The 6,275-nt window shown below is 43.3% G+C and overlaps 1 pseudogene; it reads right to left on the reverse strand.

The window, feature by feature from the left end:
* Positions 1 to 4,346: 4,346 nt before the first annotated feature.
* Positions 4,347 to 5,678, reverse strand: LOC136522548 (uncharacterized; annotated as a pseudogene).
* Positions 5,679 to 6,275: the final 597 nt, after the last annotated feature.

Consider the following 6,275-nt stretch of genomic DNA (forward strand, 5'->3'; position numbering starts at 1 on the left):
GACTCGTGAAGTCGAAACGCTGCTTCGTTGGACAACCTTGACAATTATGTCGCCTGGGTATAGAAACACGGTTGGACAGTTTTAGTACACATACTTAATACCAAATGGATAACAAATTGTACCATTCGAGTATCTTACCATGTATCTTTGAAGCGGGGCTCTCTGTAGTTGTGTGTCGGTCCTAGTGGCAACGTCGTACACATCTTCGATCACATCTTCCTCTGAGTCCTCGTCAATCGCCTCCTCAGTGTATGGGGGCTTGATATGTGTTCTCGTAAACCTATGAAGCCACCGTAGGTACTCGTCGAAGGTGTGCTGGTCGTGTGGGGGACCCGCATGGACCGGCTGCTGGTCCCTGTTCTGCCACAACTAGATGTACGCGTTGTGTGTCACGCGCCAATCCTTGGTCTTGTACCTCTTCCTGCAGTTATACCTGCAACAAAACGATTGTTAGTTGTACCACACACACCTCTAAATTGAAGCTTTGTTATTAATTGATAACGCGCTCGTGCAATTCTTGGTTGATGGAGTAAAGCGGTGGTGGATAGCTTGTCATTCTTCCAAACTGCCTGCAAACCGTGATGGGTAAGTGAATCTCGATCACGTGGAAGAAAATAAGAGGGACGTTGTAGCGATACTCGTCTGACTCATCCCTAGTGACAAGACTCAGATAGTACTCGAGCTCCGGAGCATCCCAAGGACACCAATGCACTTGAACATTTCGTAATTGAGTTAGGTTATGACATAGTGTACATCGAACAAGACACATGTATGATAGTAAAGAGAGCGTAACCTGGTGCTGTGTCAGGACGTCGAGACCGTCCGTGTACTCCCTGTACTTGCGCCTCGCATTCCCTCTAACTAACTCTACTTGTGTCCAGATATATAGAGCTGTAGGGAGTGTATCATGCCTGTTCCATTACTGCATTGAACACGATAATGAATTAGCCATTAATAATTTCATCATATATAACTGTCTCGAAGAATATAGTGAACCGAAGTACTTACCGGTAAACCAGTAGCAAGGGGCCTCCCAATGGGTCATCGTTCCTAACACCAAATCTGGAGTAGGTAGGAGTAAGCCCCAAGGTTCGCATACCCTGAGGTGCGACGATAGGCAACACATAGCTGTCGATACGTCCATGCCAGGACTGTGCTGCCTTAGTTGTACGCCGCTATTTTCTCCCACAGCTGGCATAGTATGTCAAGGAAGATCCAGCTGATGGTGTTGCCCGAGGTGTCTGGGAAGAGGAAAGCACCAAGGAAGTGCCAGAGCCACAATCTAGCGAACCTGTCGATCTGAGCCTCCTCAGCCTGTGGGTCCAAGTAATCAAAGCGCTCTATGATCCAGGATGATGAAACACTGAAACTTTTCTTGAAATTCACCAAAGAAAATAAGACCCGATGGCTGTAGGAAAGCAATGCAAGTATTAAATAAGCTTGAATTGCTCACTTATTTTTCTTGGAAACCTCATCGTCCGGTGGAAGAAAGCTAGTGAATTGAGCCACCAGCTCCCTCCAGTGATTGTTATCAACTATACCTGTCACTGGAAGTCCACCCAACCGAAGGCCAAAGATAGCCTTCACGTCCTGCATAGTCAAGGTCATATCGCTGCAAGGTAGGTGGAACGTGTGGGTCTCAGGCCTCCACCTGTTATAAGAATAGAACGACTGTTAGTTGCCTCAAATTTGTTATAAGAATGTTTACGTATAAAGAAGGCACTCGCACCTGTCTACAGCTGCAGTAAGTAGTGCTGGATCAAGGGGCGGAAGACCGTAGTTGACAACACGGACAAGCTCGAGGAGCCGACATGCCGTATGTACGGCACGTAACGCTCGTCCCACTGGTGCGCCCTGGTGTGCGTGCGGGGCCTCAAAGGAGGCAAGGCCACCTCTGCGTCGGTGTTACTCAAGATGTGTGCTCGGTGTTGGTCATCGTACTCCACCTCAAGAATGGGATACAACGGGTGCTGCGTAGGAGGGGCCATCCTGTTACAAATTGATAAACAAATGGTTAGAGTATTCAAATTAACAATATTCAAATTAACATTATGTAGCATTGCAAAATTTGAACTACTTGTTATGTAATAAGAACATAATATGAAAGCACATGTATATATTCAAAATAACATTAACAGACATATTAAACAACTTCACTAGGAAAATAAGCATTTGACGAAACTTCATCAAGTCATCTAAATCGTCGTATCACACACTACTAAGTACCGACACTTGAAAACTAGTATCTATACTGATAACCTTTACTACTATCAACTAACTAAATAATAAATACCTAATCAATCCCTAAACCCAAAATCCTAACTATCAGTAACCTAAACCCTAACTACCTAACCAAACCTTAACTATACTACAACATACAACCTAAAACCTAAAACCCACCTACCTAAATAAACAAATTCACTAACCTAACTATCCTAAATCACTAACCCTAACTAAAATAACAATCATAATAATATGAAATCGAGAGAGGGAGCTACCTTGATATGAGCGGGTGGCCAGCGGTCGTGACGGGCCGGCGTGAGCGCTGCACGGCGGGAGTGGGCGAGCGCGGCCGGGCGGCCGTCGGGGTGGCGGGCGCTGCCGTCGGGCGCTGCGCGGCGTGCGGGCGGGCTGGTGGGCGTGCGCGGCGGCAGGCAGGCAGACAGAGGGAGGACGGCTCACGGGCGGTATTTATCTGGTCCTGTCGCGCCATGCGCTTTGGCGCGTCACTGCCGCGCCAAGATCAGTGGCGCGGCAGACCCTACCATGTCACCGGTCAACAGCTCCGGTCGTCGCCACGTCATCCTCCTGCCGTGCCACCATGCATGGTGTGGCACAGGCGTTTCGCCGCGCCATGACAATAGACGCGGTCAAAAGTGTTAGTTTTGAAGAAAAAAAACAATGTTAAATTTAAAATTAGTTTACAAAAAGTGTTAAAAAAATCGCAACATTCAGTGGACAGGACTTGATTGCCAAGGAATAGAGGCTGGCTATTGGCCTCCTGCTAGCCTTGTACGTGCGAGGAATTGCCTGTTGGGCTCCATTTGCCTGTTGGTGGCTCGGTCTGCGAACAGAGATCGAACGTACAGAAGGAAACGCAGATCGACAGTGGAGGTGGATGCGTGGGCAATGACCGGATGATGACGTCCCTACGGATTGAGAAAAATTGTTAGTGATGTTTTGCTTTATAAGAATACTGCTTGAATTCGCCGCGCGTTAGCTGCGGGAATTTAAGGTTATAATTTAGATGCCTATTTAAAGTTAAGTTTAAGGAACATATTTGGAGTTTAATAGAGAGAAGATGTGAATGAGATGTTCCTAATCATATATGAAATCAACAATTTAATTTGTGAATGATATGTGACCAAATTCATCCTAATGGGCATATGTAGAATCTGAGTTCGTAATATAGATATCTTTAGAAGAAGAAGCTGTTCGTGAAACTGTTCTCATTCTCTTTTCACACTCAGAATATGTAAAGTTGGCATGCACTGTTCTGTTTCAGATTATGATTCCCTTAGGAATCAATGTTTTATGAAATTAGGCATTCAGGATTCAGGAAGGTCCCTTTGGAACGCATGAAAAATTTCTTAACCCGGAGCTGACGAGCAGTATACTAATGAAGTTCCAAGTTCCAAAAAGTATTAGTTTTATACATGTTCCCACGTAATTTCCTTCGTTTCAGTGGCTAAACAATGGAATCGCGGCAAAATTTGGAAAGCCCAGTCTCTGCTAAAGTCCAAAAAGACTTTCTTCTTGAACATCATTATTGATGCTGACAAGGTATGAAAGGACAATGAGATGATCCACTGCCCACTGATGTTTCCAACGATGTCGACATTCACGAAGCCTCCTCCAGCTTCAGGCTCACATGGCCACATGGCCCATGAGAGCCTGGAATTAACAAAGGACAGCATATTCCGCCATTCTGGTCATCAACCAATACCCAAAACATTTCCTTCAGCTATCCTGTTTGTATGTTTCCATGTTGTTGCCGGCTGAAGCTGAATCCTCTCAAACGCATTGGTACAAACACAAGTGATATTCAGTCATATGGGCAACAGAGGTCACATTGTGGCCAGCAGCAACTGTGCACAGCTGCAATCCAATAAGCTTGTCGCATATATTTTTCTCGATCACACAAAAGGTTTGTCCGTCTCTGTATTAAGGTAGAGGAAAAGTTTAATACAACACGTCTTAGCGACGCCCTATGAGGTCCGAATTCAGCCGAGAACATCATCGGGATCAACTTCATGATATGTTTAACTAAAAGAATTGCAGATTATATCGGGATCGGTGGACCCTGATAAATAGGCTTAAATTTGCTCTGCGGTACCCTGATCAGATATTCAGATCTCCTTTTCTCACTTTATATGCACATAAAAGTTGTGCTTTAAACAATCTCATCCTTGCAGTAAGTGATTATTTACAAACAAGTAAATCTGCTTCAGCAGTACACTGAGAAGAACTGAACAATAGCCGTTTCCCCCCTTTTGTGAAACCCAAAACGCTGGACTGAATATGACGAGCAAATATGAGCAACTAAGTGCAATACTGGGTTTTCGATTTCGGTATTGCAAAAATTTCGGCCACCACCGAAACTACCGAATTTCGCGAAATTCGGCTAAAATTTCGGTGAATTTTTTTTAGAGACTAGCACATGAAGTATGCTTTTTCTAAAGAAAACATTTAAATCTAAACAAATATTAGTATGATTTATGACTACACATCTATTTAATACAAAAATATGCAATATAAACAATAAAAAATTGAATCTAAAGTTATATAACACATGTATTAGTGTATTACAAAATTTTGGATTTTTTCTTTCGGCCACCACCGAAATTACCGAATTTCGCGAAATTTCGCCGAAATTTCGCCGAAATTTTGAACCCTTACAACACATTATTCTTGCATATCATCATTGTACTACACCACTATATGCTTACATGATCAGTTCCTTGCTCAGAGCTGCCTCTTCTGGTCACTCCTGAGCTGAAGAACATCGATGTCCTCAAAAACCTGGAGCGTCGCTAGCTGGATGAAATCAGTGACCCGAACCCCCACAGGCCTACAATTTCATCAAAATCATAGCACAGCATAAGGAGGATCAATTGAACAACGGCATGCTCATTACAGACCAATCATTTCTGATCCTTGCCAACACAACAATAACAAAGACGATCCAAGAAATTCAGTTCAGATGCTCACCATGGGAAGGAGGCCTTCTCTGGCAACCGTATTCCGAGCCTAGGGCCTTCGTCGTACCCCTCACAGATCATCTCCCCGTTCTCATCTCTGTAGCATACGATCCCTCTCAATTGGTCCTCAAACACCTATGAATCATCACAAGAACAGATGAGATCGAGAGCCTCTATGCATACACCTCCTGCATGTGTAAATGAAGAACTGCTGCGACACACATACCTGAACTTTCTTGTCTGTCACAGCAGCAAAGGAGAGGTGTGGTGAAGAACTGCTGCCATGAGCAGAGGTCCTGAGCCTGAAGGACGACTGCCTTGTGCCTGACCTTGGGCAGATCATGGCCATGGAGGAGGAGGAAGAAGGGTGACGATGGCAAGGGATCCTGGCTGCCATTTTTGGTTTCTGGTGAAAAGCAAAGGTGTTGTTCACCAAACAACCAAAGGTGGGCTTCCACTAGGCTGAAAAGAATACATATATAGGAGATGGACATGGCAGAATGGGTCGTGAACCGACTACTACAGCCACATTTTACAGCAATCATATGCAGGAAAGGGCCAAATGTGTCAATCATATTCTTGTTGAAGGTTAGGCTTGGTGCACACCATTACACCAACGACTATAATTGTTGATGTCTACTCCTATGTCTATGTGTTATTGCTGGCCTGTTAATGCCAAAAGAAAATGGCATCCTTTCACAAGTAAATCAGCATCTAGAAAAAGGCACATTCAATCCTTTCAAAAAGAAAAGCGAATTTAGATTTGTTGGGATGCACTTTATTATAAAGTATTATATTATTAATTTTCAGTTATTTGCTATTTTAAGATAATGTCTTATGATGTTATTAGTCAGCGTCATATTAATGTCTATTATGAAAATTTATATAAATTCATGAAGTAAGATTTATATTTTTATAGAAATATTCTTATAATCTGTAATTCATATATTGTGAAACTATAAGGATTTTTTGAAATGGATGGTCAAAAATAGTAAAGTTTGACTTAGGACAAAACTAACGTGACAAATAAATAAAAACGGAGGGAGTATAGAACCTTTAGCGCAGTTGTTGACA

The sequence above is a fragment of the Miscanthus floridulus genome, chromosome 18 (genome assembly GCF_019320115.1).
Source record: "Miscanthus floridulus cultivar M001 chromosome 18, ASM1932011v1, whole genome shotgun sequence".
Lineage (NCBI taxonomy): Eukaryota > Viridiplantae > Streptophyta > Magnoliopsida > Poales > Poaceae > Miscanthus > Miscanthus floridulus.